At 42.8% G+C, this 13,697-nt stretch overlaps 1 pseudogene across 1 annotated transcript; it reads right to left on the reverse strand.

Annotated features, from left to right (window-relative positions):
- Positions 1–1,816: 1,816 nt before the first annotated feature.
- LOC308092224 (kinesin-like protein KIF2A) lies at positions 1,817–5,206 on the reverse strand (annotated as a pseudogene). The gene is made up of 2 exons: positions 2,410–5,206; positions 1,817–1,873 (listed from the first exon to the last, which is right to left on the reverse strand). The product of its transcript is annotated as a kinesin-like protein KIF2A (transcript).
- Between the last annotated feature and the right edge of the window lie 8,491 nt (positions 5,207–13,697).

Raw genomic sequence — 13,697 nt, forward strand, 5'->3', positions numbered from 1 at the left:
TAGCAAAAGGGGACCGACAAAGCCTCATGTAGGCCTGACCCCCTGGGTCTGGCAAATATCTATGGGGGAAAAGTCACACATTCTAGTTCTTCATGCAATTTCTAATATATATGTTACAGGGAGATTGGAGAACCAGGGAAATTGGAGAAGGCCTGGTCTATTTTTTACCACCCAACCAGCAATTCTGTAGAAACAACACTAGAGGGAGCCACGAGCCAGGCTTCCCAACTAAAGTGCACAAACATATATGGCCGCGACCACACACACACGCGCTCATGCTTTCAATTTGGTTTATTTAAAGCAGGACTGTTAAGATTATTATGTTCTGGCTTTTGTTTTAGTTTCTCCCTGACACACACACACACACACACACACACACACACACACACACACACACACACACACACACACACACACACACACACACACACACACACACACACACACACACACACACGAAAAGAACTATTCTGTCCCTATCGGTTCACAACTCGGACGGCGCTGATTCGACTGGCAGAGCATCGGCCGGTCAGCGCGGGCACTCGTGCCTGGAGGCGTGAGGGCGCGCCTCCTCGGCCTCAAGCTCTGCTGAGTCGGCGCGCCTCCGTTATGGACAATAACTATTATCACGTGTGCGTGTGAACGCGTGTTCGGCGTTCCCCTAGCGTAGCTTCCTGGTTGCTACGTGGGGGGGAACAACAAAAGACAGGTCCGCATCGCATCAAAGCCCCGCCCCGAAGCCCCGTGCCTAAAAACGAGCGCTCGTCTTCAATTTCCCTGGTTCTCCAATCTCCCTGTGACATATATATTGGACAAACGTTATGACTGTAGCCTTCAGGTTCTGACCAACAGAATGTATACAAACAAAAAGCCAACAGTTGTATGAAAAAAGTCACAAGGGAAAATGAACAGACTGGCTCTAGGAATGTTGACTTGGCCAAATACAATCATAAAGTTATACACTTTATAATTATGTGTTAATTAAGTGCTTTTCAAAACAGGGTTACAAAGTGCTTTACAAAACAAGATAACACTAAGTCGGTAAAGTAAAAATCAAACAAAGTGAACATCAATTAGAAACAAATGGCATCAAATAACATCAAAAGACAAGTTAAAACACACATAATAAAGGAGGCAATGCACACTATAAAATGGCCTTGGCATAAAAATATGTTTTCAGAAATGATTTAAAAGATGTAACTAGCCTTATATCCTCAGGTAAAAGCCTCCATCACCCCATGTGGAGTTGAGTTTAAGGAACAACCGAGAGATCTAAGGCTGGGATGGACTGCCTATTAAGGTCGATTGCAAAGAATATTGTAAATACGTTGCCTCTCAGTTTCGGACACTTTCGGAGGCAATGCTATACTGGACGGTGCTGATTGAGTTGAAATAAAGGTTAAAGTATAGATTTTGACCAGCCCAGGGTGTTTGCAGAATTCACACAGATGTGTCGGCCAGAGCTAGCAGATGAAGTTCACATGTGCAGAGTCTCTTCAAGTAAGGAGGACTTTCTCTGAAATCAAGTAAATAAGCAATCCATCCGAGTAAAGGCAAGCAATTACAAAAGAAAAAGAAAAAACATGGTTGGGAAAAAAACCTAAACATTCTTCATTAAAGAATTAAAATCAACTCTAAAAAATGGAAGAACTTACAGATTACTTTCCTCTACACACGTTTACCTTTTTCTAAAACAGCCGTTTCCCCCTCCCTCATAGTGTAGGGGTTTAATAAAAGTATAATTAATTGAGCCCGACGTCCTTTTAGTGTGTTCTTTTCATAGCTGGCAGAGACGGGCTAAGTGGTTCTGTTTCTGTTAGATGCCACTAAGAACCTTCTGGCCACTGCTGGACCTCTTGGGGTTGATCTGTTCCTCTGGAGCACAGATAGTACTCAAACTTTTTACTTAAGTAAAAAGTATCAATACTGCTATGTAGAAACACTCTGTTACAAGTAAATGTCCGGTAAATTAAAATGTACTTGAGTAAAAGTACAAACGTATTGGCATCAAAATTACTTAAAGTACCAAAAGTAAAAGTACTGATTGTGCAGAATGTCCCATCTCACGTGTGTCCCATCTCAATCTCAAGTTATCATGTCAAAAAATTATTTTGAAAATAGCGGATCTATGCAAAATGCTAAAAATGGTCTGTTGTGAGCTTGTAGATTGTCTATTTTCAAATAGCCAAAGTTTAAATAGGGCTGAAGTGGTTAATGTATGTTTTGTAATAATTATCAAAATCTACAAAGTAACTAAAGTTTTAAAATAATTGTAGTGGAGTAAAAGTACAAAATTTGCCTCTGAGACGTAGTGGAGCAGAAGTAAAAGTATAGAAAATTGGAAATACTCCAGTAAAGTAAAAGTATCTCAATAATTTTACTTAAGTACAGTACTTGAGTAAATGTTACTTTCCACCACTGGTCAGTGAGGATCTCCATCTTCTGGTCTAGGATCTGTTCATAATCCACCTCCTCTGCCATTTCCAATTTCCAATAACACCACATCATCCTCCAACCAGCTGGATGACTAGAGCGCGGTGGTCTTCTAGAACCTGTTCCTCCATCGCCACCATCTGAGACAGCGCTTCCTGGAAGGTAAAAAGCTGAGGCACTTCTCGGTCTGCTCACAGAGCTTCTTGAGGTCGTCTCTCTGCGGCGCCAGCTCCAGCTGGTTGACTGGGTGGCAGCCGGTTCGATCCTTTTCCATGACCTGGTCGGGGTCTAGTGGGTCTACCGCTAACTCCTTCACCCTGTTGGCATAGCGTAGCGTGTTGAGCGTGTTTTCACACGACGTAATGCCAGGCGATATGGTTGCAATCATGCATGTTCGGCAGTTGTACCCGATGAAGGAATCTCTGAGGACTTGAGTGAGCTTGCTGGTCCTGAAAGGAGTGTGCGACTTGTTGTGTCCCAGAGCCCTTATACACTCCTTCAGTGCAAGCAGACTCTTGTTAATCTCGGCTCCCTCCAGGCGAGTCTTGCGGTCAGAGCTGGGTGTGTCGGCTCCGCTCTCGTTCCCGGCCAGGTCGATTAGCAGGAACTTCCCGTGCATGTTGCCTCTGCTTCGTAGAATGATCTGGAACATGGCGTGGCTCCTAAAAGAGTGGCCGTTGACCGACATCTGACCCTGTGTTCTGCAACCGTTTCCTTCTTCTATAAGTTTGAGAACGTCCTCCGTACATCTGACGTCTTTCTCCTCTAGTCCCACCACTCGAACCTGCCCTTTACCGTCCTCCAACACCCTCAGCTTAGCTTTACCATTCAGCAGGTCAAACACTTTCCCATTGTAGATTTCAAAGAAGGTTGCATACACTTGTAGTTCCAACTTCTTATAGTTGGGGTTCTTCAACATGAGGAATACATCCCGAGCAGTTAGTGCGTAGATTCCCTTGGAAAAATCCTGATTCTGTCCAGAAAACTCTCCACCCATAGTATGTGTTTTTCCACTTCCTGTCTGTCCGTAGGCAAAGCAGGTGGCCATGCCGCTCTCAAAGATGGTCTCCACCAGAGGCCTGGCCGTGAACTTGTACACCATCTCATTGGTTGTGGAGTCGTCAAAGGCGTAGTCGAAGCGGAAGGTCTGGTTCTCCAGGTAGCGGGCCAGGTCCACCTTCTGTTTGGGTTTGTGGACCATCACCACGTCTTTGCTGGAGATGGTGATCACATCCACCAGTTCTGTGGTGTTCAGTGGACGCTTCCTCACACAAACACATATCCTGTGCTCTTCAATCAGGTCCGCAGTGGTCAGAGGCCTGTATTCTAGACCGGCTCTGAACTCACTGACCATGTTCATGATCTCACAGTTGGGAATGGCGGTCACCTCCTGTGCTCTCTTCTCTCTCAGCTCCTGCTGCTGTAGCCGACGTCTTTTCCTCTTCTCCTGGAGTTTCTCCACCTCCTTCACACAGTTGGACTTCCTCTTTGGACTCCTCTGTAGTTGTGGTGTCCTAACCGGTGCAGGCTGTTGGGCAGGGGGAGGGGCTGCTCGTTCAGACTCCGGGGGCAGCCTGGCGCGGGTCAACGCCACTCTTTTATCTCTGGATGGAGTGTCACTCTTAGACAGCGCTAGTGTATTATGGCTCTTTACCATTTTATTGACTTTAACAGAAGCAGGAGTGGGAGGTGGTGGTGGTGGGGTCTTTGGGCGAGAGATAATTTTATCTGGGGCCACGTGTGGGTTTAGAGCAAATATGCTCCCCAAGTCCATCTCTTTACTTTTTTTGTCTCTGTCCTCAAGCCACTCCACTGTGACACTCTTGTTGTCTTCGTTCAGTGAGGTCACGGTCGCCTGGTGGATTCGCCCATCGCTGCATTTTATTTCCACATTAGTACAGACAACAATCTTCCCAAAAGGGCAGGGCCCGCCAGGGACAGGGAGGGCCCGCATCCAGGCGTGGTTCCAGATCTGCTCCAGAGAGGGCCGGTCCGAGGGCCGCAGGGCCAGGCACCACTTGATCAAGTGCTTGCACTCAGGAGAAATCCTCCTCCTGAAGTACAGGCGTCCTCTGAGAATCTCCTCGTCCCGTTCGAAGGGGACGTTCCCGCACACCATGTCATACAGCTGCACGCCCAGCGACCACACCGTCGCTGAGCGGCCGTGGTATCTATGGAAGCGGATCCACTCGGGCGGGATGTACTCTCGTGTACCACTGACATCAGTGTAGACCGTGTCCTTGAGAATAGCCCCTGAACCGAAATCAATCAGCTTGAGATCCCCAGTATGGAGGTCCAACAACAGGTTCTCGTTCTTGATGTCCCTGTGCACCACGCCGCAGGCATAGCAGTGCCTCACCGCCTCCAGCACCTGGCGGAAGAAGCCCCGGGCCGACTCCTCGTCCAGGGTGCCCTTGTCTGTGATGTAGTCGAACAGATCCTTGGCCATCTCTGGGCGCTCCATGACGATAAGCCAACCGTCCGGACACTTGTAGTAGTCCAGAAGGCGGATGACCCCGCGGAATGACGCGCTGCTCACTTTCCTCAGGAGCAGGATCTCCAGGGGCACCGTGGAGCCCTTGATTGTGCCCCAGTTGTCAACCTTGGTAACGTGTTTCACAGCGACCGGTGCGCCGTCAGCAATCCTGCTTCCCGCATATACCGTTCCGAATCCCCCGCTGTTCAGCACCGAGCCCATCTGGTAAACCTTCTGGAACGGCACCTTCTCCGCCTCGATTGACTGGAGCCGGACGTTCTCCTGTGGAGGAGACATACTCAGAGGGTTTCTGTCTCTCTTCTCTCAACTGTGTTTCTGTTCCCTTATGTGTCTTCTACCTATCGTGACGTCTATAACACCATATATAGGTCTGACGGAGCTCTGGGCTGACGTCACACACAACATAGACCTCCGCCGTCCCCTTTTCCATTGTCTATTATTACGTTTTCTATCTATAAATGCACAGAACAGATGTGAGTGTGTGTGAACCAGTTAACCGACCGACCTCAGACTTAAAGTGTGCATTGCTGAAGACCCAACAGAGTGCAGTGCCAAATGGGAAGTCGATTGGTCTCTGATCCCACTTTTATACCCACCTTATGCCCATATATGTGCTTAGAACAAATTTCATCTGTTATACCTGATGTCATCAATATGACGTCATAGTAACTGACATCATAGACTGGCCTTCAAGTACTATGATAATGAGTACTGCACTAAGTACTCTGACAACGGGTATTGCATAAGCGAAAGGGCAGATGTGTATTCACCAGTCTTCCACATATCTCAAGATTGATGCTCTAAGGAACCACGTCACCCCTGGGAGACCCTGGTCAATGAAGTATACAGTGTGGTTAAATACAGAGCTTTATTGGATACAGATGGACATCTGTATGTACAGTTTCTTTCTTTTTTCTCAAAGGAGTAGTTCACCCCAAAAAAATCTTATTTTCTATCAATTACACACCCCACGAAGCCTTGAATTCTCCATGAGTTCAAGGCTTCATGGGGCGTGTAATTGATTGAAAATAAGATTTTTTTTTGGGTATGACCTATTTTTGGGTGTTGTATTTTAACCACATCCGCTCTGTTACTCACACAGGGACTTAGCAAAACTCATTGAATGTCTCACCCTGTTGTCAGTGGCGTTCCATCCACCCACGTCCAATTTCCATCAGTCTTTGCCAGGCCAATTCATTATGCTTCATAACCTCTGCACAATCCTACTAATTCCCAATTTGTCCATGATTGATCCATAATCAATTCTCTATATTATAACATTTTCTCTGTCGGGTGGAAAACTCATACTGTATGTCCAAAACTGTACTTTTCAGGATTCAGAGGATTTGAAAATAGCAAAAATAACAGAATGACAAGCTCAAAACGTGTTGCTTTGCGAAGCGTTTCGAGCTTGTAGATCTGCAATTTTGTATGCTTTTGTGTGACGCTGTAGTATGATCAAGTAGGGCGTTAATTTATGAAAAAACACAAAAAGTTAAAATATGCCCGACAGCAACGATATAATACATTCATGTTTTAATTACTTTGGGTACTTAGAAAAGAGCTATATAAATCTGAGCTATTATTAGGGGGTCACAGATAAATATTGTGAAAATAGCCGAATTACAAGCTCACAACACCTCGCACTGTAGATCAGCTATAAAAAAAAAAAATCCCCTCTCTCTTCGGTAATAGCCACTTATATTTGTTTAGGTATTAAAAAGGTCTTAAAGGTCCTTAAGTTGTAACTTTAGAAATGTGCAGATACACTGTATACACTTATACTGTATGTTGGTTTGTTTTGCCTACTGCTGAGTGAAAAAAACTATGTTGCACATTAAGCCAATCATCTGAGCATTCTTTTGTTCTTCTTTTGTTGTATGATTTAGACACAGACGTAACAGTGTTGTCTTTTCTGCAATAAATAATGAAACACAGTGGAACGTACAAGGAGAGCCAACACCACAACAGCTGCCAGTGGATGCAAAGGTTTAAACATACGTGTATTTCCAAGGGTAACATTATCACTTTGCACTTGCTCACCCCTTAGGCCTTCCTGTCACCATGGCAGCAGCAATGGGAACTGATTTGATAACTGTTTCTTATCAGAAAAAAAAGAAGAAAAGAAAGCATGGCTGACATTAGGACTACGATGGCTGATATAACATTGTTGTCCACATTCATTGCACCTCTTTCACCCTATCTCTTCCTCCTTTTAAATGTTTTGTTGTGGAATAATCAGTGTAAAGGCAGATATGTGGTGATACGTGATGCGGGATATGTTGCTGCTAGCCATGCTGTTGTGCATTTTGCATTCAAGTGCGTTGTTGGTTTATCGTAAATGTGTGTCTGTTACATATTGGTCTGTGGATATGTAAATAATGTGTTGGGAACAGGAGTAGAAGACTAGCAGCATAGGTCCAACAGTTAGTCATGACAGACCATGGATATAACGTCAACACAGCTGGTTTATTTAGCAGCCAAAAATGTAAACATCGACCATATGAAGCCAGGTCTCACAGCACTAATAAACAGCAACAAACAATAGTGCCTTTACTCTCTGTGCGCCAACACACTACAGAGAATATAGTGGAAGTGACGTCACATATATTGTACACACTCTGAAGAACAGCAAAAACAAAAAGAAGTCTGTCAGTGGGTCTGTCTGTTAACAGCTAATCTTGAAACTTTCTACGCATATACTATACTCCCAGTAGGCCAAGGAAGAACCTCTACACCAATTTTTGTTTAATCTGCCTCATGGTGGCGCTATACCAGGCTGGTTTGGGTTTATAACTCTTGAACTGTAGGTCTGTAGTCTCTCTGGTCACCAGGCCTGGTTTATAAACGTGCACAATCCCACCCCACCCCTTGCTTACTGGAGAGCTGTGTCCGATCCATTCGGAAAAAAGGAAAACCTGTTGGTTCAATGGATGCAGTTGTCGCTTGTTCCGATTGGCACTTCCCCGAGCTCGACAAGTTTATTGTCAAGGGATCTCACATTAGCCAACAGTATAGAAGGTAAAGCCCGGTCTGTTACCTTGTTGCCTCGTGTGCTCTAGAACCCAAGAGGCATTGTTACAAAGAAATAAACTAATATTTATTCATTATTTTTATTTATTTTTATTGTGTAGCATATAAGCTATCTAACGTTATGTAAGGTGATATAGCAGACCTATAATAGTATGGTGGCTTATTTTTGTCTTATTTTACTTTGACTGAATTGTCTTTGTTTGCTAGAACTGAACTGAACTTTGTTCAATTAAAACAAGTCTTTCTCTGCTTGCTTAACTTGTCAGACAGTCCCTAGAAGGTACTGTTTTCATCCCTGTTTAATAACTTTTTCATCCGTGGCACCACCTGAATGACAGTGTTACTTTATAGCACCTTACATTTCAGACCTGCCAACCCTTCTGTTCTCACCAGGAGAATCCTGTTATTTGACCCCATCTCCTGGACGTCTCCTGTTCTTCCATTTCTCCTGTTCTTATCCTGTTTTGGGGGATTCCCCCCCTAATAGCAACATAATGATATATTGGTTAATAAGATTGAGTGAATAGTTTTGAAACTACAGCTTATAGAACCGAAGTCAAGTTAAAACTCTTAAGTAGAGAAAACACCATTTCAATGGCTCTCATTCAGAGTAGCACTACTGGGCTATCAATCCCATCATGCATAGCGGGGGATGCAATTCTTTTGTTTCCAAATAGATGTTCATGCTGATGTGCCTTTTCTTTTTATCACCAAATTGATTCAATCAATCAAGTCAGTCAGTTAATCAATACCTTGTAAATGGGCTTATTTACTTTCCACCACTGGCATCATGAATAGGCGAATACACCCTCTATTTATCAAATGATCACATTAATATGATTAGATTACGTTACAATCTTATATAAAGCTACCAAAGACATGCAGCTGACTGACAAACTACTTTGTAGAAGTGAGACCTCAACAGCTGCTGCACACTGCACCAAGGTAATTATCGGTTTAGCATTCTTCATTCGTTTTCTTTATTCTTTATTTATGATTTAAGTTTTTAAAATCAGGTTTGCTAGTTTACTTTAGTTTTTGAAAAGGCTTAGTTTTACTTAAAGTTTTTATTGGATTTTAGTGTTAGTTTTCGGGGTATCTGTGTGTCAGGGGTGAGATTCAAAAAGTTCAGAAAAATTGTGAAAATAGCTGATCTACAAGCTCAGCATATCAAATTGCAATGGCGCCCTTGGGAGCCTGTAGATCAGCTATTTTTACTTCTTTTTTTTTCCCCACCCTTTGGAAATGAGTGCAAACAGGATTATAAACTCCCCACAAAAAGTTCGGAAACTTAACTTCGGTCGATTATATCCTCCCTTTAATAATACCAATTGGTATTGTGTTTTATATCATATATTTTTATCGTTGATTAGTCACCTTTACAACGAGGTACAGCTTGTAAGGATCGGGCATTTGTGGAATGAGTAACACAGCTAAACGTGTGGGTAGCGCCCCCCCAAAAAATGCCAAAATCCCCCAATATGTTGGTAATCGCTCTCGTTCTGAGCGACCTGCCAGCAGACACCTGCCAGCAGGTGTGTGCTGGCAGGTCGCTCAAAACCAGTCACAGCTGTGTGACTGGCACCTGAGCATGGGTTCTGCAACCTTGTTGAGTTTGTGTTGATGCTCCAAGCTGTAACATGTCACTGCCCCCACTCAAAGATGCCACGTTTGTCCCTTCAGGATAAGGCCCATGCAATAGGGCAAGTGGACGCTGGTGTTCCGTTATGCAAAGTGGCAGCATTATTTGGTGTCAACCCTGGTAACATTTCCAAACTTAGGACCAAGTTCTGTGAGACTGGTGAAGTCAACAGGGAAGACAACAACCCAAGAAGACCGGTTCCTCACCCTTGCTTCACTGAGAAACCATAGGTTTTCTTCCAGAGATTTACAGGCAAGATTTGCACAACGGTACCAAAGACAGATGTCAAAGTAGCAGGACCCATGCTGAGGTGCCAGTCACACATCTGTGACTGGCACACACATGCCTGCAAATGGTACCAGGGCTAACACCAAATAATGCGTAATCTGCGTAACGGAACACCAGCTTCATTTCCTCTATTGCACGCATTGGACAAACGTGGCATCTTTCCATGGGGGCAGTGTTGCTGCTTGGAGCATACACAAACTCAACAAAGTTGCAAAACCCATGTTCAGGTGCCAGTGCACACACCTGACTGGCACACATCTCTTAGCAGGTGTGTGCTGGCAGGTCGCTCAAAACAAGAGCGATTACCAACAGAAGCATATCGTCGCCTTGCTAAACTAATGGCTTATGTCATTTTTTAAAACGTTTTTCAGGAAAAATTAAAAACTGATCCAAAACAAAACTATATATTTCTTAATCATTTCACCCAAAATCTTTTTAACAAATTATGACTATTCAAATAGAAATAACACTGTCAGTTATGTAACATAAGAGATTTAAATAGGTTTAAATAGGATTAAATCTGACTTAGGCCAAAAACTATTAAATAAAATGGCCTAAATCAGTAAATAATTTGGCCTAAGTCACAAAACCATGTGACTTAGGCCAAAAAAATGCCTATTTTGGCCTAAGTCACACTAGGGAGTTAGGCCATTATACTAAAAGGGGAGTGAACAGCATGATCCTTTTCAATTAGGAGATGGGCGATTTTACCAGAGGTGGCCAGTGTCATGAGGAGCTGACTTAGGCAAAAATAAAGTTTTCCTCAAAAAATTACTTAGGCCATTAGTTTAGCAAGGTGACGATATTGGGGGATTTTGGCAACATTTTGGGAGGTGCTACCCACACGTTTAGCTGTGTTGCTTGCTTTTCGTTTTATCAACGATAAAAATGATATAAAACACAATACCAATTGGTATTATTAAAGGGGAGATATAATCGACCAAAGTTAGGTTTCCGAACTTTGTGGGCAGTTTTATATGAAATAGGCTACTGACCAACTAAAACTAAGGACATTTTCTCTATGATTTTAGTTATAGTTTTATAAACAACACAATTCAGTTTCAGTTTAGTTATTGTTACAATTTACACCTAGACACTCTTAATCCAGAGCGATTCACTGTAAGCAAGGTAGGCTATATATGTTAAACCTTTTCAAAAAGTAGCTGATCTACAAATTACATAAATGTAGTGAAGTAAAAAGTAAAATATTTGCATCTGAGATGCAGTGTAGTAGAACTATGAAGTAAATATATCTGTAGTTGTACAAAACCAGTCTTTCTGAGAGCTCACTTTGTGGCTGGTATCCAGGTGCAGAAGGCTACTGTACAGTACATGCCCACTTTTGTTATTTTGCATACAAATTTAACTTATAGATTCTTTGCTTATTTGATTTGATTTGATTTTGCCTTCCAGAAGATGGCACTGACGGAGGACATATTCAATCGCAACGCCGTCGAGAGAAGCAAGGCTTTCGAAGATTTGAAGGCCTACTTGCACAAATTTGGACGCCACGCCGACGCTATCAAAGAAGACATTTGGGAGAAAATGTTGGCAGAAGAAGAGTTGATGACAAGAATGATGAGATGCCTGCCGAAACAGGCCGTCCAAAAAAACTTTTGGAAAAACTTCCACGCAACGGGACCACTCGTAGGAGTGTCTAAAGGAGTGAAATCAGTCAACACCGCTACCGAACGCCTATTGCCAATTATCGCGGCGCTGATTTATATGATGTTTTTCATAGTAGTGTATATTTACATTCATTAAATGTTTCGTTGAATTGAATAGCCTACAAAGAACCCCAATGGAAACAAGCCATAGGCTTTCTTGGGTTTAAAATCCTCACTGCTCGCACGATTCACTCTACTGGAAGACGTAGCCTACTGGAACGAGTACCAAGAATCACATTGTGACACATTTGTGATGTCAGCGGGTCAGGGGCAGACGGGGTCGTTCCAGGTGTGTGTGTGTGTGTGTGTGTGGAGCAGTTCAAATGAAGGCATCATCTGTCATCTGGACAAAGTGTTCTTGTCGTTATTGCGTCGCCCACAGGAAAGGGGAACTCTGGGGGACCAGAGGCGGGACTGTCTCTATGAACCCCTGAGATGTGAGGTGGGGAAAAAAATGAAAAAAATTGTTTCAGTAAAAATGACCCCCCCATTGGCCCCAGGGTCCATTTTCTGAGGCAAACATTTTGTAAAATAGCAGATCTACAATTAAATTAGGCTTTTCTGATATTATATCCACTTTGGAATACTACAGTACAGTTTTTTTGTTTTGTTTTTTACTTGTGAGTTAAAGGGGAATTTTGGACCACGGTTTTTCTTACCTTTTCTATGATGTTATATCCTAGGATGAATGGTATAGTAGAAAAATGTCAACTCCATCCCGGGTTCGCCACAGCTAAAAACACACGCCAATAGGCCTTGCGCTAGCTAGATCGCATATTTTGCTAGCTTTTTTTTATTTATTTTTTAGATCTGACATTCATAGTGACAGAACACTATGCAATGTGATTGTCTTGAATGCGCCCCACCGGAAGTCTCGCTAGACGAGATTGAAATCTCGTCTAGCGAGACTTCCGAAATATTGCTGCTGTTTGATACTCTCAAGATGATTACTGTAGATGAATAAATTGTTCCTGGAAAATGCACTCTTGTTTTCATTATTATTATTATTGATATTATTATTTGGTGAGGCAGGGGAGTCTTATTCCGTCCCTGGATGTGATTTAGTTTTTCTTCAGTTTCATGACTGTCTTGCTTGTGGCTCATTACAATTTTTAGAGTCCTCTGTTAATCTATATTGTCAGTGTTAGACATACGACTCATGGCTGTAGGCCAGTCAAACTTTTTAGCTCAAGACACAAAAAAGAAATTAGACGTTTGCCCGGGACCCAGTGAAAATAGCAGATCTACAAGCTCAGTCACAACGCGCCGCTTTGTGCCACGTTGCGAGCTTGTGGATCTGCTATTTTCACTACTTCTTAATCGTTTTTTTTTATGGAAATTTGATTTTTTTTCTTTTTTCTTTTCAAATAGGCTAATTTATTTTCATGTTTTAATTTGCAACCCATAAAAATTGGTCCGTGTTTGGGAAACGGTGCTATTGCAGGCCTACTTTTCACACCAATACAATTATTTTAACACTTTAGTCACTTTGTAGATTTAGATCATTGCAAAAACACCAAAAACACTCAAAGATAGACGATCTACAAGCTTACAAAGCTTACAGATTGGATATTTTTGGAAGGGTTTGACAAGTACTTTAAGTATATTTATTATCTACATTATTGTGGTATTGCTACTTTTACTCAAAGCAGCACTATGTAACTTTCCTCTTCTACCCCGGATTTGAACCCGGTTTCCTGGGCAAGTGCTGAAATGTTTACCATTGAGCTCAGCTAATAGAGCCTGCCTGCTTAATCAGCAGATAAATTGAATCTTGACCATCAGGTCAAAATTCGTGTCAGATCCTGTGTCTAGGTGAGCTTTGACACAATCTAAATGTCTCAATAGAAGAGCAGGGAGACAAAATACAACCACCCCAATTGTGAACGTTAACGTCAACACAGCTGGTTTATTTAGCAGCCAAAAATGTAAACATCGACCATATGAAGCCAGGTCTCACGGCACTAATAAACAGCAACATACAGTAGTGCCTTTACTCTGTGTGCCAACACACTACAGAGAATATAGTGGAAGTGACGTCACATATATTGTACACACTCTGAAGAACAGCAAAAATAAAAAGAAGTCTGTCTGTGAGTAGCACTACTGGGCTATCAATCCCATCATGCATAGCGGG

This window comes from Gymnoscopelus braueri (genome assembly GCF_963280865.1).
Source record: "Gymnoscopelus braueri genome assembly, chromosome: 9".
Taxonomy (NCBI): domain Eukaryota; kingdom Metazoa; phylum Chordata; class Actinopteri; order Myctophiformes; family Myctophidae; genus Gymnoscopelus; species Gymnoscopelus braueri.